Source organism: Hyperolius riggenbachi, chromosome 12 (genome assembly GCF_040937935.1).
Source record: "Hyperolius riggenbachi isolate aHypRig1 chromosome 12, aHypRig1.pri, whole genome shotgun sequence".
Taxonomy (NCBI): domain Eukaryota; kingdom Metazoa; phylum Chordata; class Amphibia; order Anura; family Hyperoliidae; genus Hyperolius; species Hyperolius riggenbachi.
The window spans coordinates 188,015,387-188,041,008 of record NC_090657.1 but is presented as its reverse complement, the minus strand read 5'-3'; the positions used below and the strand labels follow the sequence as shown (position 1 = coordinate 188,041,008).

Sequence of the window (25,622 nt, the reverse complement as noted above, 5' to 3'; positions counted from 1 at the left end):
TAGTCTATTCAGATTTTTTAAAAAAATATCCGAATTGCTATTCAAAGTTCGGATAGTGGAAAAAGTTCGGATTATCTGGGTAGTTCGGATATCCGAAATCTTGCTGAGCACCACTGCTATTCAGCACTGCCACTCACAGGATATTTTTTTTTCTTTTGCTTGCCCACCATTCTGAGAAACTATAAAGAGTGTTATGTAAGGGAATCCCAGGAAGTCAGCAGTTACTGAAATAAACAAACCAGCCTTTCTAGAACCAAAAATAATTCTATGCCCCTAATCGCTGATCTATTTCATTTTCTTTATTCCAGTGTAAACATTAATTCATGAAATGCATAATCAGGCTAAAAGGAACTCTTGTACCCCCCCAGAGTTGCTCCATAAGATTCAGGGTGATGTCACTGGGGTGCATCCTATACCATCTACGGACCCTCCTATTATCTCCCATCCTCGGCAGGAGTGTTCGAACATGTTGCAGAAGTAGCTGGCTTTGATAATTGGCCAAAGCGGTAATCCCTCTTGTCATGACATAACTCAGAAGTGCTTTATCAACCAGTCTGAAGTTCTAAACAAACCCTCTTGCATTTCATGGCTGGCAGTCCGCCGCACAGAGAAAATCGCTCGTACATGTGATAGCAATTTCCACCCATCACAGGGGAAGGAGAAGGAATAAAAGAACGGTAGTCAGATAGGAAGTTTTCTCATAGCTATTTTTGGCAGCAGTGAGAAGGGTGTTTTTTTTTTTTTAAATTTGGACTTGTCGCTGGAGCGAGATCTGCATGTGAGTAGCGCCAAATGACAGAAGAGGCGGAGTTGTGTGCGCAGCGTGAAAATAGATAACTTTAGGAGAGGATCATTTTTACTTTACAAATATGTACAATATAACACTTTAATGTCTTACAAGAGTACCACATCACTGATACCATACACTCATTGTAGATTTCATGGTATAATACTGACATATCACTTCAAGTGTGTGCAGTATAAGCGGTCAGCCATACCATCTCAGAAAGAAAAAAAACACATATATGTAGATAAACACTTGCTCTACTTACAGCACCTGTATTGCACTGTCCACGTTTTGATTTTAGTGATTTTTCTACAGTAAAAAATAAAAGAAAATCCTTAGCATTTCCCATTTTAAGTGTGGCTATTTTTAAGCCAATCCTGACGTCATTTCCTGCCCTTACCTTTCCTCTGCCTGATTCCTTCCTTACCTTCCTCTGCCTATAGAAAGTGCATTTTCTCAGCATGAGAAATATTGGCCAATCAGAGAGGGACAGAGGTCTGGGAGGGGAAAACAGGAGGGAAAAAGGCTTCAGCCAATCAGGCTGCATTAGTTAAGTCTGGGGGTAAATTAGAGAAGCAAAAAAGGACAACCCAGCATGCCCTGCAACTTCTTTTTTGCGTAGCTCTGGGCCCCCCTGCGATCGCAAGAGCTGCTCCCCTTTAGTTACACCCCTGCTACCACCAGTATGTACAGAATAAGCTGCAAGACTCTAGAGGCAAAGGAGCAGCAAGATAGCCAGGCAACTGAAATGGTTTATAGGTAAATATGTCGGCCTCCATATCCCTCAGGCTAGGTGCACAGTGTGATGAACATTACGGAAAGTCGTGCGTAATCGCCAACGACTTTCGTAATGGTCCAGCCCCAGTCCTGTGTAGATGTACCACAGATGTCTCTCCCCTCTCCTCTGAATGAAAGCAAACCCCTCACCCACCTTCCCCCATGTCCTGCATTAGGTACAGAGAGGAATGTCACACGTGGCTGGACCTCCTGAGGAGACCATTTGCTGCCTACAGCTCAGCCCCAAAAACCAGATAGAACCGGCATAGATAAGGGATTCCCTCCAAAATCTTAGAACCAAACAAAGAAAACTTTAATGTATTTGTAATTCAAAATAGGCTTGTCACAGAAAGACAAAAAATATGTTTTCTGATACCCATAAACCAGTTCTATCATCCACCCGAATTACAATTTTCTAACTTTTGGGGGTCAATCGGGAAACTGCTTTATTCAGCATGCGCAGACCGAATGCGGTGGGCTAGGCATGTGTACCCTCATTTGATACAGGATCGCGGGTGGCTTGTGAATATAGCCTCGGATTTGCAATACGCCAATCTGGGGCGGAGTCACGCAGAGGATTAATAAATGTTACATTTTCTGCTCTGAGTTCTGGGGGCTGCGACCTTGCTGACCAGGAGGTAACTCCGCCTTAACCCCACCTAGTTTGGAGGTAATCCAGCCCCAATTCTAAGATTGTATAATCTTAGGAAAGAGTTAAAAATGGTAAATAGTTCATAGATTTTAGCTCTGGCATACTTCAATGAATGTGCCATTGGGCCAAACAATAAACCAGTTAACACTTACAAAGTATATTTATACATAAAATAGAACTGTGGAATATCCTAAAAAGTCATTTTTAGGAGAAGCAAGATAGATACAATCATTTATTTCATTTGTTTATTTTTGCCTTGGGTGTCCTTTAAAAAGAAATAAATATGGCAGCCTCCATATCACTCTCACCTCGGGTTCACTTTAATACTGGGACAGTTCCTAAACATGCAATTCTTTTCCAAAGGAAAATAAATAAAATGAAATGGGCAAGGCGTTGGATCTGGGCAAGGAAGGAATTTGCTAATCACACGAGATCTAGGACACGGAGCTTGCTAGTACCTGCCAGGCACCAGTAAACTGTTTATTTAAAATTCAAACTGACATTAATGATGTTTCTTATGGGTATACATTACATATAAAATGCAATCTGATTAACAAATTAACACGTTATGGTTGCACAGCGAGCAATCGTGCCAGAGTAATTGTCACATCAGCGCACCGGAGGGGGGGGGGGGGGGGGGATTACGCTTGCAAAATGCTACAAACCCTTGCAAGAAGGAGCTACAAATTGATGCTGCTTCATAGGTGAGATTTAATTTTTAATTAAGAAGGACCCTAAGGCGATCGCATACCTGCTTTGAAGTGCTTGCAGTTTTGACATAACTGGGTGGTGAAAATAAGCAGATTATCATGTCAAGTTGTGCGTCCTGCAGGAGTGACTTGCCACATTCCGCAGTAGCATCAGCTGTCTTGTTAACAGGATTGAAACCATTGGGTGGAAAAAAAACCGATACAGCCCAAGACGGGCGCGAACCCTTCGAGGAATACTCCGCATTACAATGATCAATTCATTTCACCTTTTTTTCTTTTGAAAAAAAAAAAAATAGAATAAAAAATTTTTCTAGTGCATCTTCTTGTTAACTTTCTTTACCCTTAAGTTGTATTCAACTTCTTCCTAAAACATTCATTTTTATAAGTCTTTTCATTCACATAATAGAAGAATTTTTTTTCTATTAATTTTTACAGAAAATTTAGAATAAGATTAATATTCACTAGCTAAATCAAAAAATTGGTGATTTTTTAAAATATATTTATAGTATAATATATCTTCTTCAGGCTGCAATTCCACATATAAGATACAGGATGGAAGCCTGAAGAACATATCTATAATATATTTAAAGGATACCCGAGGTGACAAGACATGATGAGATAGACATGTGTATGTACAGTGCCAAGCACGCAAATAACTAGGCTGTGTTCCTTTTTTTCTTTCTCTGCCTGAAAGAGTTAAACATCAGGCATGTAAGTGACAGTTTCTATCTGGGTCGGACTGGGTCAGACTATAGCATAACCCTCACCGATAAGTAATTACAGCCATAAAACACTTTCCTGTCAGTAAATGGTGTCCTAGAGCCGGAAAGTGATAAAAAAAAGACATTAAATTATAGATTTGAGCCCTAGCATACTTTAATGAAGGTGTCTTTGAGCAGAGACAATGAAATTGTAAAAACTAGATTTAAATATAAAACTGTGGGATATCTAAAAAAAAAAGTCATTTTTATAATGGATACAATAGTTTTTCTCATCAGTTTATTTTCACATCGGATGTCCTTTAATGCTTTATGTTTTAATGCAACGAGTTAACTAATAAATTGTATCATTATTACTCAAAACCTTTTGTGTAGATTTTTTTTTAAATAAACCTGCAACAAAAGCAACAAAATTGTACAACATTAGGACCCTAAGGTGAAGTAGAATAAAAACATGACAGGAACCCATTACAAAAAAATTATAATCTAAAAATTAGATCACAGGAAACAACATGTATAAAAACAAGTATTTCTTAAATGTTTTGTTTTCTTTTGGATTTTTTTTTAAATGTTTTGCTAATTTTTTTTTTTTTTCTATTGTGTACTCTAACACTCCTTTATACACCTGAACATTTTTCTGTGTTAACCATTTTTTTTTTTTTTTTTGCAGCTTTTACTTTTTATTTTTATTTTTTTTACCTAAAGTTTGTATTCCTTTACATTTGTTTCTATCTAAAGTTTGTATTCTGGTTCTTTTCTTTAAACTCCCTGTTTTCTTTGATATACATTATTTTTTACAAAAATATTTTCAAGCAAATTATTCTGCAGGAATATGGATTGTTCTCCCATATATTCCACAGCACTACAGAGAACATTGAACTTTTAACATTTTTGAAAATTAATTTCATTGTAGTAAGGCAACTAACCCAACAGTATAATTTTTTGGATGGCTGAAAGGAAAAAGGGGCTAACCGCTTTCCTTTCTGCCATATTATTATTATTAATAATAATGTGCCAACATATTCTGTGGTGCTGTACAGACAGTAATGTGCATTTGTGTCGAATACATTAAGTTTAAAGTGATTTTCTAGACATTTGCTACAAGGAATGATAACATTTTAAGAATTTCGGACTTTATGCAGAGGAATTATGGAAACCCTAGAGGCTGATTCATTGCTACCACCCCCAGTGTTGAAGGATAATGATAGTCTAATTCACATTAGTTTTTATTCTTCTGAGTTAATTGCAAGATTAATGATTGTCTAATGCATATTCGTTTTCATTCTTCTGATTTAATTGCAAGCACACCTCTGTGTAAAGTTCCCCTGCCTGTTGAAGCAAAAAAACAAAACTGCTTATCGTGAGGCTTAAACTTTTTTTTTTAACAGTTTGCCATTCTATTTCTCTTAATGAAGTTGAAGTTGGTGTTTTTAGACATTATAAAGGACAACTGAAGTGTAAAGAACATGGAGGCTGCCATATTTATTTCCTTTTAAACACTAGTTGCCTGGCAGCCCTGCTGATTTTTCTACAAGGGAGAAAGCTGGCACATCCAAAATCAATCTTTATTAGTTCCATGTAAAAATACAGCCTATTTTTACATGGAACGAATAAAGATTGATTTTGGATGTGCCAGCTTTCTCCCTTGTTGAATACTGCATAGAGGGCGTCATCCGGCGTCATCCCTCTTTTCAGCTGTCGCACTCCCAGACTATGGGTTTGATCCATTAGTGAGTGCGAGACAATACTTCCAATGTGCTGCTGATTTTTCGGCTGCAGAAGTGATTGACGAGATTAGCTGATGAAATTAATTTCTTGTGTTATTCAGAGCTGGCAATAATGTCAAAATCACCAGTTCTGCTGCATGCTTGTTCAAGGTTGATGACTAAAAGCATTAGAGGCTGAGGATCAGAAGGACACGCAAACAACTGGTATTGCTTAAAGTGGTCTGAAATTCAGCATTTCTACTTAGCTCTAAACATTCCTTACAGTTTGAAAGCTACTATCACAGAAAAAAGTTCTAGGAGAACATCACTGAAATGGTTAAACAAAGCACTTTCTCCTGCTATTCAACTTCAAATCCGCATCCAAACTGGAGATAACAGTATATTTTTACTTGTTACACACAAATGTATCAACACTGGAATGTAAGGGCCCATTCACACTAGAAGTTCTTTTCTGAGCATTTTGCGATTGATTAGCGGTTTTTAAAATTGCTCCCATTCATGTTCATTAAAATTTCAAAAAATATCAGAGATTTCACGATTGCGTACGTGAAAATCGCAGCAATTTTTCTGCGATTTTAATTAAAGTGAATAGGAGCGATTTTAAAAAACCGCTAATCAATCGCAAAACGCTCAGAAAAGCGCTTCTGGTGTGAATGGGCCCTGGGAAACGGTCTCTGCTTCATGCACACACAGTGTTCAGAATAGCTCAGAAGATTTTAATATATAATAAAAAGCAGTTATAATAGAAAAATAATAAAATGCAATGGCAGCTTTCTGGGCAAGAAAAACCACACTTTGGAAACTTGTAATTTGTAAACAGACATTATTACTTGTGCACAAAAGCAAATATGATAACTGTATGAGTAATAAAAAGTAGGAAAACACATTTTTATTGAATGTTTCAGACCACTTTAAAAGGAAACAAATATGGCAGCCTCCATATCCCGCTTGCTTCAGTTGTCCTTAAAGGAAACTTGAGGTGAGAGCGATATGAAGGCTGACATATTTATTTCCTTGTAAACAATGCCAATTGCCTGGCAGTCTTGTTGATGATCTGGCATACGTAGTGTCGGAGTCAAAACCCTGGAACAAGCATATGGCTAATCCAATAAAACCTGAGACAGCTGAGTCAGAGTACCTGATCTACATATGATTGTTCAGGGTCTATGGCTAAATGTATTCGAGACACAGGATCAGGAGGACTGCCAGGCAATTGTTAGTGTTTAAAAAGAAATAAATGTGGCAGCCCTCATATCACTCTCACCTCGGGTTCCCTTTAAAGTCTTTTTTATGACGGCAAATGTAGATGTTTTTCACCTGCTCTGCTTAGAGACTTTTAGTTAAAATTTTGATTAGTTTTCAATTAGTTTCATTATATTAGTCATAAAAAATGTGTCCAAACATTTTTAACACCCTGTACCTTATGTGGGTTGATTTGCTTCTCTGCCAGACCTCATGGTTCTTAGCACAAGGGGGGCATAAATCCTCTTTCAACCTTGCAAAGTTCCCTCGTTCAATCTTACAGAGAACCCGAGATGAGGGACATATCGAAGCTGACATACCGTATTTTTCGGACTATAAGACGCTTCGGACTATAAGACGCACCTGCTTTTAGAGGACAAAATCCAGGGGAAAAAAAAACACTATAGTGTAGGGACATCTTATGGCCCTTCCTTACCTCCATTATGTTTCCCATGTGCCTTATGTGTTCTCTGGTGTCCCCCTGTGTCATTTTTTCTCTGTCCCCGTGTCCTCTGGTGTCCCCATGTCCTCTTATGTCCCTGTGTTCTCTGCTGTCCCTTTGTGTCATTCTCTGTCCCCCTGTGTCCTCTGGTGTCCCTCTATGTCCTCCTGTGTCATTCTCTGTCCCCCTGTGTCCTCTGATGTCCCTCTATGTCCTCCTGTGTCATTCTCTGTCCCTGTGTCCTCTGGTGTCCCTATGTCCTCCTGTGTCATTCTCTGTCCCCGTGTCCTCTGGTGTCCCTCTATGTCCTCTTGTGTCATTCTCTGTCCCCCCCGTGTCCTCTGGTGTCCCTCTATGTCCTCCTGTGTCATTCTCTGTCCCCGTGTCCTCTGGTGTCCCTCTATGTCCTCCTGTGTCATTCTCTGTCCCCCTGTGTCCTCTGATGTCCGTCTATGTCCTCCTGTGTCATTCTCTGTCCCTGTGTCCTCTGGTGTCCCTCTATGTCCTCCTGTGTCATTCTCTGTCCCCATGTGTCCTCTGGTGTCCCTCTATGTCCTCCTGTGTCATTTTCTGTCCCCCTGTGTCCTCTGGTGTCCCTCTATGTCCTCCTGAGTCATTCTCTGTCCCCGTGTCCTCTGGTGTCCCTCTATGTCCTCCTGTTTCATTCTCTGTCCCCTTGTGTCCTCTGGTGTCCCTCTATGTCCTCCTATGTCATTCTCTGTCCCCTTGTGTCCTCTGGTGTCCCTCTATGTCCTCCTGTGTCATTCTCTGTCCCCTTGTGTCATCTGATGTCCCTCTATGTCCTCCTGTGTCATTCTCTGTCCCTGTGTCCTCTGGTGTCCCTCTATGTCCTCCTGTGTCATTCTCTGTCCCCCTGTGTCCTCTGGTGTCCCTCTATGTCCTCCTGTGTCATTCTTTGTCCCCCTGTGTCCTCTGGTGTCCCTCTATGTCCTCCTGTGTCTTTCTCTGTCCCCCTGTGTGTGGTGTCCCCGTGTACGGAGTCTGCTTTTCCCATTAACATCAGTAAATAAGGAGACCCCCAGATAGTGATATAGTGCTGTAAACAGGGCGCTGGGATTGGCTGACTGGGGCAGAGCTCCTCCACCTGATTGGTCTAAGGCTTCTTCGTCATCTAACCTAGAGAAAGCCGCATGGTAACGGTGGCATTCACGCTGCATTCCCTTTCTCTTTGGTAAGCTCTCCAAAATTTCTGCAGCGATCTGTCATCTTTCCTTACACAAGTACTTTTCCCTCACTCAGCACTGGTTCAGCGCCCTGTTTACAGCACTATATCACTATCTGGGGGTCTCCTTAATCACTGATGTTAATGGTAAAAGCAGACTCCGCACACGGGGACACCACACAAGGGGGGACTAGAACAAACATAGGCACTAGTTCCTACATTCGGATTATAAGATGCACTGACTCCCCCCCCCCCCCCCCCCACACACACACACACACACACTTTTGGGGGAGAAAACGTGCGTCTTATAGTCCGAAAAATACGGTACTTCTTTCCTTTTAAACAATGCACACTGCCAGGCTGTCCTGCTGATTCTCTGCCTCTAATACTTTTAGCCATAGAACCTGAACAAGCATGCAGCAGATCAGGTTTTTCTGACAAAAATCTGACAAGATTAGCTGCTTGTTTCAGGTGTGTGATTCAGACACTACTGACCAGAAAGATCAGCAGGACTGTCAGGCAACTGGTATTGTTTAAAATGAAATAAATATGGCAGCCTTCAGGTGTCTCTCACCTCCGGTTTCTTTTAAAGGGACACTTAAAGAGAATCTGAAGCCAGATTAAAAATGGCTTTTTACCTTATATCCATGTGAGGCATGTTTGCCCCTGCTAAAACGCTGCCATCCCGCGGCATAACGAGGGGTCTTTACCCCCCAAATCCCCCCTGAAAAATCCACGACTTTCTTGGTTGTGGATTTTTCTGCCCCTGTGCGCTTCCGTTTGAGGCAGGGCTAATGGCCGCTGCCCTGCCTCACACGCGTCTGTCAGCGCGTATCTCCGCCTCTCCCCCGGCCCTCTCAGTGAAGGAAGACTGAGAGGGGCGGGGGAGAGGCGGCGATACGCGCTGACAGACGCGTGTGAGGCAGGGCTGCAGCTCATAGCCCTGCCTCACACGGAAGCGCTGCCTGGGCACCACGGAGGGGATTTGGGGGGTAAAGTTCTCGTTATGGCTCGGGATAGTGACGTTTTAGCAGTGGCAAACATGCCTCACATGGATACAAGGTAAAAAGCCATTTTTAATCTGGCTTCAGATTCTCTTTAAGTCATCTAAAAAAAAATGAGTTTTACTCACCTGGGGCTTCCAATAGCCCCCTGCAGCTGTCCGGTGCCCACGCCGTCTCGCTCCGATCCTCCTGTCCCTGCCGGCAGCCACTTCCTGTTTCGGCGACAGGAGCTGACAGGCTGGGGACGCGAGTGATTCTTCGCGTTCCCGGCCACAATAGCGCCCTGCATGCTGCTATAGCATATATCATATACCATATAGCAGCTCACTGGAAGCTACAAAGTAGATTGGGGGGCCACCTTAAATTGAAACTTAATTTTAAAAAAAAAGAAAAAAAAAGAAATTCTTCAGGACCATAGACTTACACCCCCTAGTGACCAGGCTATTTTTTACCATTTAGGCTACTGCAGCTTTAAGGCCTCGCTGCAGGGCCGTGCAACTCAGCACACAAGTGATTCCCCCTCCTCTGCCCATGAACAGAGCTCTCTGTTGGTGGGCTCTGATCCTTGCTGGCAGTTTGTTTTTTGTTTTTTTTAATTTACTTATCTGTCATTTTTAAATACAGTATATTTCCCCCCTTTTTTTATTATTATTTTTTCCCCTCCCTCCACCCCCCCCCCCCCTCCAGCCAATCACAGTGATCGGCTGTCATAGGCATCAGCCTATGACAGCCGATTGCTTCTGTGCCTCCCAGGGGACACGGCTGTCCCCAGTACAGCGCTGCCTTAGATCGCAGCGCTGTACAATGCAAATAGACGGTGGTTTTGCCATCTAATAGTCTCCTAGCGGCGATCACTGCTGGGAGACTGATGATGGAGCGGAGCCCCGTCATTCAAGCGGAGATGCGTGCATTCTCCTGCATAACCCCACCCCAGGACTTCACGCGAATTGGCGTTGTGCGGTCCTGGGGCTGCCGCCCCATCCACACCAATTGGCTTGGAGCGGTCGGCAAGCTTTTAACTTATCTGAGGTTTCTTCCAGCCCCCTGGACTCCAACTGTGCTTACAACGTCCTCCTGATACCCTTCGGGCAGCAGTGACGACCCCCGCTGCGCTAAGCTACTGTCCTGCCTCCCTGAGCCGCGTGCACCCAGGTCACGCTTTCATGTCCGGGAGTGTTCTGTGCATGCGCAGTAGCGAATTACGTGTACTGGACAGGCAGAGAACGCTCCTGGCCAAGGGGGCGCGTGGCTCAAGGCCACGCATGCGCAGTAGCCTGGCGGAGACTGGCCAACTTTGCGAGGGTCGTTGCCGCTGCCCAGAGGGGATTGGGAGGCTGTTCTGGGGACAGTAGGACTCCAGGGGCCAGGAAAAAATCCCTAGGTAAGTTACTTAAAAAAAAAAAAAAACTTAAAGGACCACTATTGTAAAAAATTGTAAAATTTAAAATACAGGTTTACACATACAAATAAAAAGTGTGTTCCCTCCAGATTGAAATGAGCCATGAATTATTTTTCTCCTATGTTGCTGTCACTTGCTGTAGGTAGTAGAAAGTTGAAACCTGACTTCTCAGCTTGGCCTTTATTCTTTATAAAGACACTATTTTAAAAGTGTTTATACAATGATGGTGGCCAGCCTCCCTGCTCATCGTACACCTTTTTTGGCAGTTGGAGGGAGCAACTGCTATTCACTAGGTGCTTTTGAAAATAAAGAAAACCCTGAGAACCCTCCATAAGGAGATGGGCTAGTCCAAAACCTGTCGGTTCTGTCAGATTTCTACTACCTACTGTAAGTGACAGCAACATAGGAGAAAAGTAATTTATGGCTCATTTTCTCTGGAAGAAATGAACTACTTATTTGTATGAGTTTACATGTATTTTAAATTTTACAATTTTTTAGGATTCCCTTTAAACACCTCTGAATTTCTCTTAAGACTCCTGAGTGGTCCAGTTGGGAAAACCGACAAGAATTCCATTATGAGGTTATGCTTTCGTTCCCCCCCCCCCTTTTTTTTTAACTGATCAGTAATGGTTTTATGAACAGTATCCCCGCACTGCTTCATTGCTCTTCAGATAACCGTACATCAACAATATTTATATAAACACCACAAAGTGACTTAATTAGTTTATCAAGCAAGGTTCTCACACATCACTGCCTGGCTTAAAGCACCACGCCTGTGTTAGCGTGACGCACCTCGCAGTCTGTCATGAGCGCTGATAACCGTTACTGGCGATTTTCACTCATTAAGGGATTAGAAGTCGCAGACCCACTTTAATATAATTGGCCTGGTACAGAGAAGCGCTTTGGGCCATCTGAATCTGGCTTACAAGACTTTGCTTCTTAAATAAACAATGGCGGCTGTACGGTGTATAGAGGCAGTCTGTAAACAGGACTCTCCTACTGCGGAGCTCTCTGCGTTTGATTAAAGGATAACCGAACTGACGTGTGCCATGATGAGCACACAAATAACTATCCTGTGTTCCTTTTTTTCTTTCTCTGTCTGAAAGAGTTAAATATCAGGTATGTAAGTGGCTGACTCAGTCCTGACTGAAAATGGCTTCTGAGAGCAAGAAAGAGGTAAAAACTAGAATTTCTTATCAGTGAGGGTCACACTGTAGTCACTTTCTGTCTGAGTCAGCAACTTACATACCTGATATTTAACTCTTTCAGGCAGAGAAAGAGAAAAAAAGGAACACAGCCTAGTTATTTGTGCTAGGCACTGTACATACACATGTCTATCTCATCAGGTCACATGTCACCTCGGGTATCCTTTAAAGGTGTCTGCCTGATATGATACATTTACACAACCACCTGATCATTTAAAGCAGAACTGAAAATAACAAAAAACACAGAGTTTCACTTACCAGAGGCTTCTGCCAGCCCCTTGCAGCCGTTCTGTCCCACGCCGGTCCTCCACAATCCTCCGTTCTCCCGCCCGCCGCCAGCTAGTTTAGCTTCGGTCAACTTGTAAGTCGATGGGCAACTGCGCCTGCGCAGCCCTGCCACGCGTAGCCTTCTTCATGTTCCAGTCCAAAATATCGTCCTGCGCGCAAAAAATAGTAACATTTTCAATACATACATGTAAGATGTCCAAGAGTAAAAGGCACAGTGGCCCATATGCAATTCACTTTTTCTCCCGGGTTTTCTCATAGGTGATATTTTCACAACTGGTCATAAAATGCTTTTTAAACCACCAGCAAGCAAAAAAAAAAAAAAAAAAAAAAAAACAACAACCACAAAATAAATTTGATAGTACTTTTTTCACCAACTTTTGGGTAGTTTTTCAATTGTAAAATGCTGAAAAGTTAGTTTAAAAAGAAGATGAAAGCTATATCCTAAAAAAAAAGTGAATTGCATATGGGCCCAGGCAAGTTTTCTCCTTGGTGATATTTTCCCAACTTGTCAATAACATGTCTTTTAACCTCCCTGGCGGTTAATTTTTTTTTTTTGCCAAATTGGCAAAAATCCTTTTTTTTTAAATTTTTTTTTTTTGTTTCATGTAAAGCTACCAGAGTGGTAGCTACATGAAACACCACTAGAGGGCGCATGTGTCCCTCTAGTGCGATTGTCGCCGGCATCTATAGCAAACAGGGGAACGCGTATATAACGCGTTCCCCTGTTTGGCTTCTCCTGTCGCCATGGCGACGATCGGGATGACGCCATGGACGTCAGCCGACGTCCTGACGTCAGACACCTCCGATCCAGCCCATAGCGCTGCCCGGAACTCATTGGTCCGGGCAGCGCAGGGCTCTGGCGGGGGGGGCCCTCTTTCGCCACTGCGTGCGGCCGATCGCCGCAGAGCGGCGGCGATCAAGCTGTGCGCGCGGCTAGCAAAGTGCTGGCTGCGCGCACAGCAATTTACAGTATAAAAATCGCCCCACCAGGGGCTGAGATCTCCCCCTGCGCGGCATAGCCCGAGCTCAGCTTTTTTTCGCCTTCAGGACCAGAGCAATTTCATTCGCCAATAACTTTATTGCTACTCATCACACTGACATGATCTATATATTATGTAAGCATTCCCCGATCACAGAGGGACAGGACAGCAGTGATTGCAGACAGCAGAAGTGCGGCGATCGTGGCGGCGACGGTAAACAAACATACTGCAGACGCTTATCTACTGCAGGGGCGTAGATAAGTGTCTGCAGAATCCGGAAGTGGTTAAATCCCCAGCAAGTCATGAAATCCTTAATAGTTTTAAAAAATACTTTTCACCTACTTTTTGGTACTTTCTCAATTATCTCGAATTATTTCTCAAATTATCCTAAATGGAAGGTGAAAAATTATCACCAAGGAGAAAAAGTAAATTGCATATGGGCCCCTGATCTTTATTCATTTCACACACCTAAGTTTTCTCCTAGGAGATAATTTTTCATCTTCTGTTTAAAATAATTTTTTAGCATCCTGCAAATGAAAAAGTAGGCGAAAAAGTACTGTAAAAATTATTCAGAGTATTTTCTTGCTTGCTGGTGGTTTAAAAGGCGTTTTATTGACAAGTTTTGACATCATCACCTAGGAGAAAACTCAGGAAAAAAAGTGAATTACAATAAGAGCCTATGGGCCAATATGCAATTCACTTTTTCTCCTTAGTTTTCTCCAAGTTGATATTTTCATACCTTGTCAATAAAATGCATTCTAAACCCCCAGCAAGTAAGAAAATAATCAGAATAATTCTGACAGTACTTTTTCTACTACGTTTGGTACTTTTTCAGTTGTCAAGTGCTGAAAAATTATTTTAAAGAGACTCTGAAGTCTCCTGAAAATGAGGTTTTTATTTTAAAAACCTCATTAAAGCCAGTGGTTACCTATTTAAAAATCAAAAAGTCAGATACTCACCTAAGGAGAGGGAAGGCTCGGTCCTAATGAGCCTTCCCTCTCCTCTCCCGGTGCCCTCCGTGCTGCGCTGTCTCCCCCGTTTGCGTCCGCTGCCGCAAGGACTTCGGAGGTCTTCGGGAGCACTCGGGCTTCCGAAGACGGGCCGCTCCATACTACGTACGCGCGATTGCGTCATAGAGGGCGCTCGCGCATGCGTAGTATGGAGCGGCCCGTCTTCGGGAGCCCGAGTGCTCCCGAAAGCTCCCTTCGGCATGCGGAAGTGGCAGTATTTGACCGAACTGGTCGAATACTGCCACGGGGGATCCTGCGCGGGACCGGGCACCGGGAGAGGAGAGGGAAGGCTCATTAGGACCGAGCCTTCACTCTCCTTAGGTGAGCATCTGACTTTTTGATTTTTATAATGGTAAACACTCACTTTAACATTATTGTCCCTTTTAAATCGCTGCAGAACCGCGGCTGAAAACCCCCTCAATCACCCCAAACTCACGGGGGTACACGGCAGGCAAAATCCACAACTTTCTTGGTCGTGGATTTTGCTGCCGCCTCTATGCGCGTCAATCAGCGCATATCTCTGTTCTTCCCCCGCTCCTCTCAGTGAAGGAAGACTGAGAGGGGCAGGGGAGAGGCGGCGATCCGGGCTGATTGACGCCCATAGAGGCAGAGCTGCGCTATGTGGAAGGAGCCCGCGATATACCCCGTGAGTTTGGGGTGATTGAGGGGGTTTTCAGCCGCGGTTTTGCGGCGTTTTAAGAGGGACAATAATGGTAATGAGGTTTTTAAAATAAAAACCTCATGAGACTTCAGAGTCTCTTTAAAGCAAGATGAAAAATTATCACCTGGGAGAAAACAAAGGAGAAAAAGAGAGTTACGTATGGGCCTATGGCCCATTTACAATTATCTTTTTCTATGTGATATTTCCAAACTGTCAATGAAATGCTTGTTCAACCACCTGCAAACAAGTAAATACTCAAAATAATTTTGATAGAACTTTTTCACCTACTTTTTGACACTTTTGCAGTTGCAAAGGGCTGAAATGGTATTTTAACGAGAAAATAAAAAAATCTCTTATGTGAAAATTCAGGAGAAAAACTGAATTGCGTATGGCCCTATGAATTACTTTTTTTTCCTCTGTTGTTGTCACTTACAGTAAGCAGTTAAAATCTGACAGGTTTTGGACTAGTCCATCTCCTCATTATATCCTTCAATCTTTACAAAAGCATTCATTTAAAAGGATCTATACAAAGGTATTGGCCAACCTCCTTAGTCATCTGCACACCGTTTTGGGAGTTGGACTGAGCAACTGTGTTTCAAGCTTTTGTAAATTTAAGAAAACCCAAAGAATTCCTCCATGAGGAGGTAGACTAGTCCAAAATCTGTCAGATTTTTACTGCTTACTGTAAGCGATAGGGACATAGGAGAAAGGTAATTTATAGTGAATTGTACTTTGGGAGAAATCTACATTTTATATGCATGCATTTTAAATTTTACAGTTTTTCGCGATCGTAGTCCTTTAATTTTTGCCGCGAGTGTTGATGCATAAAAAGGTAAATGAACGTTCCTTCTCCCTGTACCTGACTGTGCTGATGGTGTCCTTGCTCAGATTTAATCCAGGAATACAGAGTTTGTATGTTCTCCCTGTGTTTGCATTGGTTTTCTCACACCCCACAAACACACAGATAGGCTAATTGCCTTGTCCAATACAAAAAAAAAAAAAAAAAAAAAAAAAAAAGGCCTTAGACCGCAATAGGAACATAAAGGTCCATACCCACCGCAAGATTTTGTATGCGATTTTGACAGACAAACTTTCGTTTCAGCCAACATCGTGTAGCTATCGGCAAATGAAAGACCATCGGAGTTTCACATCCGGAACGATTGTTCAATGATGTCTATGTGTACAGATCATTAAACGACATTTCCAATAACATATACAGCACTTACCCCACCATTTAACCAACCAATCGTTAGCGTAACATTTGTCAGTGTGATCACGTCATTTGCATCACATCGCTTTAAATCTTAAGCAATAGATAGTGGAATGATCATTTGTGGGTAGGTTTCCACAATACATCACTCTGTGGGTACTTACTTTACCACAATGACTGAATATGTTGGGGATTAGATTGTGACTGAGGGACAGTTAGTGATATGATAAATACACTATGTACAAGTGCAGCGGAAGATGTTGGCGCTATATAAATATGCAATAATAATATTAGTAATAAGGGACCATGCGAATCTGCCCCTGCAATACAAAAAAAAATGATAATAGCACAAGGGGTCCAGCGTTAAAGAACATTTAAAAAAATGTTATACATTAGACTTAAAGGGACAATGTAGGGGGTCAGGGGAAAAGGAGTTGAACTTACCCGGGGCTTCTAATGGTCCCCCGCAGACATCCTGCGCCCGCGCAGCCACTCACCGACTTTAAAGTCTGAAAACCACTGCACCTGCGTTGCTGTGTCCTCGATCCCGCTGATGTCACCAGGAGCGTACTGCGCAGGCCCAGACTATACTGGGCTTGTGTTATACACTTCTGGTGAGATCAGCGGGAGCGAGGACATGGCAACACAGGCGCAGTGGTTTTCAGACTTTAAAGTCTGAAATTCCAGAAGTAAACCGGAGGCGGGGCCGGAGCATCGGTGAGTGGCTGCGCGGGCATAGGATGTCTGCGGGGTACCATTAGAAGCCCCGGGTAACTTCAACTTATTTTCCCCTGACCCCCCTACAGTATTCCTTTTCAAGGCAGAAGTTCAACAATATGAAATATTATTATAATAAGAAACATCTAAAATGTTGTCTATTTCTAATCTTTTCAGCTCCACTTGACAAGTTTTTAGTTTATTGTAGAGCCATAAATCATTAAACAAATTCACAGTAAACCTCCCCCCCCCCCAAAAAAACCCCCTCCCCCCCCCAAAAAAAAACAAAAAAAAACAAAAACAGGACTTAAAGTGAACCTGTACCGAGTAAAATTATTTAAAATAAACACATGATGTACCGGCAAATGAATAATCCATATAACTACTTCGCGGTCAGTTCCTCTCAGAAGCTCACCATTTTCTTCTTACAACAATTCCTTCAAGCGCCGACAAGATTTTGTCAGAACTGAAATACTGTATATCAGTTGCTGTCAGTTATAACTGAAAGGACAACTGATGTGCACAGTAACGTCCATGTTTCCTTATGGCTCAACTGGGCCATATTACAGTTTAAAGAGGAACTCCAGTAAAAATGTAACAAAAAAGTGCTTCATTTTTACAATCATTATGTATAAATGATTTAGTCAGTGTTTGCCCTTTGTAAAATCTTTTAAATCCCTGATTTACATTCTAACATTTATTACATGGTGACATTTTTTACTTTTGGCAGGTAATGTAGCTGCTCCTTTTTTTGGCAGTTGGAAACAGCTGTAAACAGCTATTTCCCACAATGCAGCAAGGTTCACAGACAGGAAACTGCCAGGAGTACGTACTTTTCTTGTGGGAGGGGTTTCTTGTGGGAAGAGTTTCCTCACAATATCAGTCATACAGCGCCCCCGATGGTCTGTTTGTGAAAAGGAATAGATTTCTCATGTAAAAGGGGGTATCAGCTACTGACTGGGATGAACTTAAATTCTTGGTCGGAGTTTCTCTTTAACAGTGTGCTGACCAGGAAGCTGTTATGGGGAGGAAGGTGAATTCAAAATGGAGGATGGAGAATTCCATCAATCACAGTGGACAAACAGAAAGTAGAGAGAGATTGATGAGTAGACTACACGAGAGGTAAGTATAGGGGAGAATGTCATTAAAATACATCTTTCTTATATCCTGGATATGAAGTTTAGTGGCCCTTTAACTATGTAAATGATGTCATCTTGTCCTCTAAAAGCTGCCCCCACCCTCATCTTTAAATGCAATTCGAGGACTTGCAGGACGTATTAGGATGACATCCAGTCCCAACATTAACCTTTCTCGAGCAGATAATAAGCTTTGAACATGAAAGGGCCTCAGCAACTTAATGCATGTCAAGCTGTCAGTCACACACGGCAAAATATTTCAAAACATCCACATGAAAGAGCAGCAGCTGTCACATCCATGTTTGTGGCTTCTCCGCGTTCTCGTTCGCTCCACTCTGTCCTTAACCCCTTAATCTTCCAAAACCCCCTAATTAAGCGTGCCGGCAATCGCTCGACACATCGTTAAACGCCAGGTAGCCGGCTTGTACTGTACACTGTTTTTTTCCGACGATACTTAGGCATGATTAAGGTGCTGTATGAGATTATCCGCATTTTATGGGGAGCCAAGCTGGGCTTTATGAGGCTTTAAAGAGAGAGGTTAGGCAGAGGTGGAATATGGGAAAAAAAACTGCAATATGTTCCGTGGGCTTCACTATTCATAGAATGCAGGTTGGACTCATCCAGTACCTGGCCAAGACTAGCCCTGTATTCACAGATTTAAACAATACTCTCTCTAAGTTGCTTCACATGACACTGGTGACGAGCAAATCGTTATTACAGCGTCTTCATTCACAATGCAGCATTTGCGATCTGCATGCACCATTGTGAAGGGGAGAAGTGACACCGAGCGGTAGCTGGAGAGTGTAGTGTGATCAAGTGTTTTTTTTTAAAGAGAACCAAAGACGAAGCACCCTCATGTATTTTACCATATATATCAATGGGAAGATGACAGTAAACACCTACCCTGCTCTTCTCTGTTTCATTCTTCTCTGCTAAATCTGCCTGTTATCAGCCCTGATAAGAATCCCCGACTGAGCATTCAGTCTAGCTTTGTCCGGAATCATTATAGCCGAGTCAGTCTTCTGTGATGTCTTTTCAAGCCCAAGTCTGCCCCCTTGTGGCTGTGCTTTCCTACTATTTATCCTCGAAGCAGCAAAGCAGAGGCAGGTTGGGGCAGGCTTGGGCTTGAAAATACATCACAGAAGACTGACTCAGCTATAATCATTCCTGGAAAAGCTAGACTGACTGCTCAGTCAGGGATTTTATCAGGGCCGATAACAGGAAGATTTAGCAGAGAAAAATGAAACTGAGAGCAGGGTAGGTGTTTACTGTCATGTTCCCATTGATATATATGGTAAAATTCATGAGGGTGCTTCATCTCTGGTTCGTTCCCTTTAAACAGAGCTGAACCCAGCAATGCCAATACTTGGTCAGAACCTCATAGTAATTGTAAGTTATTTTAAAGGAAAAAAGGGCGCCGGTGGGCAGCTAGTGGACAAAAATGGCACCGCCATAGCCTCTACTGCAATTATCGTTAATGCAGCAAAAAAAAAAAAAAGTAGAAAAAAGGGCACCTGATAAATATCGTAGGAACGTTAAAATTTTTGAAGTATGTTATCGTTTTAAAAGCTTGCAATGTTATAGTTTTTGTCATATTTCATTTGTATGTACAGATTTTACATTCTCAAAGATATTATCTTTTCTATGTGTAAAAGGGTATTTCTACAGGGGGAGTGGTTAGGGTTAGGCACCACCAGGGGTTGGTGGTTATGGTTAGGCACCAATGGGGGGTGGTTAGCGCTAGGCACCACAGGGGGTTGGGTTAGGCACCACCAGGGGAGGGGTTTGTGTGAGAGTAGGGTTGGGTTAAGCTGTATTGTTGAATTATGTTACGATTTTTAACATTAATATATTTTCGTTATCAACTCCCACCTGTTTTAAAAACTGTACATTTATCATTAACCAGTTTCATTAATATTTAATATTATTTTAGAATTCGTTACTCACTGGCGCCATTCCGTTATCTAGCCTGGCCCTTTTTTCCTGGCGCCGTTTCTTCAAGCACACATTTGAAAGGTGATGGGATATGGAGGCTGCCATATATCCTTTTAAACAATGCACTTTACCTGGCTGTTCTGCTTATTATCTGCCTCTAAAGGTGTCCACACACTATACAATTTTTAAAAATATCTGTTCAATTCAAGAATTCCAATCAATTTTTGTGACCGATTGTAACATTTCAAAAATATGACCAATGTACCACACACCTATGTTCAATTTTTCCCCAATGATGATAAAAATGATTGCCAAGGTGTGTATATTAATAAATCGACAAGCTAACTAACACACACTACACAATATTTAGAAAAATTTAAGAAACAATTCCAGAGTTCTGGATCAGATTTCCCGTATTTTTTTTCCTATTTCTATCGATCATTTTATTGTATTGTGTGTGGCCATCTTAATACTCTTAAAGAGACACTGAAGCGAAAAAAAAATTATGATATTATGATTTGTATGTGTAGTACAGCTAAGAAAAAAACATTAAGATCAGATACATCAGTCTAATTGTTTCCAGTACAGGAAGAGTTGAGAAACTCCAGTTGTTATCTCTATGCAAAAAAGCTATTAAGCTCTCCGACTAAGGGCTGGTTCAGACGGACGTCTGGGTGGCGTCGCGTCTGGGGGCGTTGCGGCGGCTGCGTGGTCAGGCTTTCAGTAGCCTTCGGTCGCGTCGTGATGCGGTCGCGTTTTTTTCTTCCCCTAGGGGAACATTAGCCGTCGCGGTTGGCCGCTCCCTGGAAGCAACATGTCGCTTCCAGGGGCAGCTCGAACGCTCGCGAAAATCGGGACCCGAACGCCGCGTTCGGGTAAAAGCGCGCAAAAGCTCGGTGTAAACGCTCCCATTCACTTGAATGGGAGCGTTTACCGCGACGTTCCGAACGCTTGCGGTAAACGCTCCACAAGCGTCCGTCTGAACCAGCCCTAACTTAGTCGTGGAGAGGGCTGTTATCTGACTTTTATTATCTCAACTGTAATTGAATGGTTTACTTTTCCTCTGCTAGAGGAGAGTTCATTACTTCACAGACTGCTCTGAAAGACTCATTTTGAATGCTGAGTGTTGAGTAATCTGCACATATTATAGAGTGATGCAATGTTAGAAAAAACACTATATACCTGAAAATAAAAATATGAGAATATTTTCTTTGCTGCTAATCTTCTAGTAATTATTCATAGTACGCAACCAATTCATTATATCATATATTTTTTTTCGCTTCAGTGTCTCTTTAACCATAGACCCTGAGCAAGCATGCAGATCAGATGTTTCTGATGGAGGCTCGGCAGAATTAGCTGCATGCTTGTTTCTGGTGAGATTCAGACTCCTATTCAGACATTCAGGCTGCCCGACAGCTGGTATTTTTTAAAAGGAAATAAATATGGCAGCCTCCATATACCTCCCAGTTCAGGTGTCCTGCAGCCAGCGGCAGACTGCACATCACTGTTTAGTGAATGCACAGAGGGGATTCGGAATACAGGGAGCACAGCCACGAAAACATATTCAAAAGTTCATGTTGGATCTGTTCAGAGGGTAGAACGTAATAATGGCGCCTATTAAAAAGGGCGTCCCATTCACATCAAAGCAAATATTTTCTGTATTGGCCCAAAATGTATAAAAAGATTACCACGTAAATATACAACTACTATATCGCTGGTTATCTTTCTATTTCATTTCCATAACAGATGTATCGATTACAATAATCCTGTAATAAATAATCGTTTCTAAAACTGTATAGTCGTTTCTAAAACTGTTCCCTATGCATTCTCAGAAAAGAAATAGTTTACATTTGAGCTTTTTGTGTCACAATGAGCAGCTTACGCTATTTCCACCTACAAATTATCGTTTTTCAACACACTTAAACTTATATATAAACAAAGTTTGTTTTTACCATTTGACTCCTCAATTATCTTTTTTATGCTATGTTAAATAATAAAACCATAAAACATTTACTAAGTTATATTACACAAACAAAACAGGGGATTAAGGTTAGGTGCACACCATGGGGTCTTAGGGTTAGGCACCACCAGGGGGGAGTCTTAGTGTTACGCACCACCAGGATGGGGGGGGGGGGGGGGCTTAAGGTTAGGCACCACCAGGCGAAGTAGGGCTTTTTGGCTCCCGCTGCCCACGGGGTATGGCCGCAGTGTGGCTATAGCAGCAATGCTTTAGTCTGCGCCCTGCGCACAGGTAATTCTCAGAGGGAAAATAGTATTTACCCCCCCACATTTTTTTTGCTGCAGCAGGGTGAGCCTTCATTCGGCTCACCCTGCACCAAAAAGCCCTCTGTGTAAGACTGGCATGTATGCCCACCAGGGGGGTCTTATTGTTCAGCACCACTAGGGGGGTTAAGGTTAGGTACCACCAGGGGGTCTTAGGGTTAGGCACTGACAGGGGGGTCTTAGGGTTAGGCAACACCAGGGGGTCTTAGGGTTAGGCACTGACAGGGGGGTCCTAGGGTTAGGCACCACCAGGGGGTCTTAGGGTTAGGCACCGACAGGGGGGTCCTAGGGTTAGGCACCGCCAAGGAGGTGCTAGGGTTAGGCACCACCAGATGGGTCTTAGGGTTAGGCACCACCAGGTGGGGTCCTAGGTTTAGGCACCACCAGGGGGGGTCCTAGGGTTAGGCAGCAAAAGGGGAGGGCTCTGTGTGAGAGTAGAGAGGTTAGGTTATAGTAAAATATCTGATTTTTTTACTATACGAATTAAGCAGTACAATATCAGGTAAACTATATTTTATCACTTTTGCTACTGCTCATTTTACTAAATGTAAAAATAGAGGTTACAGTGGAGGATAAGGATAGTAGAATATCAGTCTTATAAACAATATTTTTGGGACAAGTAAACAAATGCTTTATATAATGGGATTTGTCTGCTGCCGTCGGTGTGACGTGACGCTGCGGCTTCCCCTTGGCGTTGAACTGTGTCGCTCCTGCTGGTAATTCTGTTGATATTTGCCAAGCATGGAAGAGTGTGAAGAGGCGGTTTTGGATTGATCTCCCCCCGATGGGATCTCCCAGTAGGTGAAGGCAGCTTTTCCACCCCGGGGTGACGGGATGTGTGTTCAAAGCGTTCAGGTCTTTTGAAAATGAAGAGGAGGTGATGACAGATGCACAGATAACCAGATCTGGTACAACCAGATTTTATTACTTCTGTGAGAGACGATCGCTGAAGGCTCTGCTCTGACAGCCGCACTCACATTCCTGCCGAACTTAATGATTTTCCTGCAAAGGGGCTCCCTATGTCCTACAGAGTTTACTGTTCCTGTATTATGATATATATGTTTTAAAAAGTTACACAATAATGTAATTAACGCCGCCGGCTATTTATCTGGTACCCCTTATTTGAAAGTAAACCAGTCAATTTGCATTTCAAGTGAATTATATGCAGCTTGAAAACTGGGAAAATCAGAATAGCGGTAGACACACTTCAAGGGCCCATTCACACTGGGGCAATTAGTGGGCGTTTGCCACTAATCGCTGGCGATTGCTAGCGCTTTTACATTTTACACTGGGGGGGGGCAGTGGCGGGGGCTCCGTCGCATGTCACGAAATCGGCCGCCATTGCCGCCGGGCACCCCAATTGAGCATGTCGGCCCTACATCTTGCAGCATTTCCGATCGATACATGCGACTAATTTCGGCCCAAAGTTGGTTGTATCGTCCATTGGGCGTGCTTTTGGCGGCACCGAATAGAATGGTTGATCGGCCACCAAGTTGCCTGATGTATGCCCACCTTAACAGTTAGCCAATGTGAGGTTTGGCTACACAACTCCGCCACTATCTGGAGTTCAGCTACCTAGTAGCCGATTTCCATGCACCACTACTTCCTGTCCTATAGCCGGAGTTCAGTGCTTCCTGCTGTATACAGTTGACACCATAGCCAGCTGTATAATTATATCTATGGGGGCAGGACCAGCACTACCATAGGGGCAACTACCACAGGCCAAATGATGGGCCCTCCCAGGTCACCCCCCCCCCCCCAAAAAAAAAATTGATATGCTGGCCCCCACAAAGCGTTCAGCAAAGTAGCTTAAGCTAAGTTCTGATGGGCAGATCACGGCTGGAAAGATTGGAAATTTCCACCAATAAACGATCATCCCCCAATGCATTTGGCTAAATCTGCAATCGTCGTTTGCAGCTTCGCAAACCTAGATTGCAGCAACACACAAAAGTCAATTAGGATTGGAGCAATCCTCCACGATTTAATCCAACATGGCAATCATTCCAAAGACAAACTATTGCTACAGGTGGGGTGCATCATGAAAAAAATCGGTTAATTAATTTTTGTTAACTACTTAAGCCTATCTGGATGAGTATTCTCATCCTGATAGGCAGCACTAAAGGCAAACTGGACAAGAATTCTCGCACATGCGCTCCGAGTGGCGGTATTTCTGTGTCAGGGGTTGGAGAAGTGAAGCAAGGCTTCCCTGAACCAATCGCAATCAATGGCGTAACAATAGGGCATGCAACCCTTGCCGCCACGGGGGGGGGGGGGGGGGGATCTTGCGGCAGGAGGGATCGCAGCATAAGAGGAGAGCGTGGCCGCAGATGGGTGGGGAGGGGGAACATTCCCCCCCCCCTCCCTCACCTCAGGCTCTCCTCTCAGCGCTCCCCTCCTGCAATCATTGGTGGCAGCGGGCAGGCAGCGGCGGCGGCAGGCTGAACACATAACCTCCTCGCCGGAGGTCTTCCAATCTCTGTGTTCAGCCTGCCGCGCTCTTCTCTTACGCTGCGACCCCTCCTGCCCCACAAAAGTCCCTGAGCGGGCCCTGGGGAGGGGGGGGGGCTGGATTTTGTTTTGCAAGGGGGCCCCAGTATTTCTAGGTATGCCCCTGATCGCAATGCCTGTAATTAATAAATGGACATGACCCAGATCAGGGGCCATGTCCATTCATAATAAAGAAAGTGAATGAATGTAAAAAAAAAAAAATAGAAAAAAAGGAACACTTCTGGTAAACCAGAGGATCCATTTCAAACTCTTATACCTAACCTACAAAGATCTCCACAATCTCTCCCTGGTATATATCCTCACTATAATTTCCAGATACCAACCCAATCGTAATCTCAGATCTGCACATGATCTTCTGTTGTCCTCATCTAGAATTACCTCCTCACATTCACATTTACAAGATTTTGCACGCGCTTTACCTCTCCTCTGGAATGCCCTCCTACAACACCTGTCACTCGCCAACCTTTGTTACCTACCTTTAAACGTTCTGTAAAAACGCACTTGTTCCGACAAGCATATGCGCTATCTTAGGCCACTTCCATTTGTCCTAAGACCAAATTGCACTCCTACTAGGTATCCTAAAACACACTGCCTCTATGTATTTGTTGTATACTACCCCTCCTCTTGTTTACCCCCATCCCCTTTAGAGTGTAAGCTCACAAGGGCAGGGCTCTCTACCCTTTTGTGTCTTGGAAATCATTATACATTTTGTTGATAATGTTACTTTTATCATGGTCATTACCAATTCTGTATTTTGTATTCTGTATTTTGTATTGTTTTTGTATTTTGTCACTTATTATGTAACTTGTATATTGGCGTACACCATTGTCCGTATTATTATGTACACCATGTTCGTGTCTTACTCTGTACAGCGCCACGGAATATGTTGGCGCTTTATAAATCAATATGTGAGGAAAAGCCGAAAAGCCGCCACAAGTGCTCAGAGTGAGGCGGCTGTTTTCGCGTCCAACATGGCGGCACAACGCGAGGAAACCGCAGCATGCTGCATGGGCAGAGCGGTGGAGTCCGCATTGGATGCGGCGGATT

General features: G+C 43.1%; 1 protein-coding gene across 7 annotated transcripts in view; it reads right to left on the bottom strand.

The window, feature by feature from the left end:
• SPO11 (SPO11 initiator of meiotic double strand breaks) overlaps nucleotides 1–25,622 on the bottom strand; it is a 693,959-nt gene that overhangs the window by 423,736 nt on the left and 244,601 nt on the right. For all 7 annotated transcript variants that reach the window (XM_068263152.1, XM_068263153.1, XM_068263157.1 and 4 more), the window contains one exon: nucleotides 12,106–12,284. The gene's annotated coding sequence lies outside the window, so the exon portion shown is untranslated. The remainder of the gene's footprint in view (nucleotides 1–12,105; nucleotides 12,285–25,622) is intronic.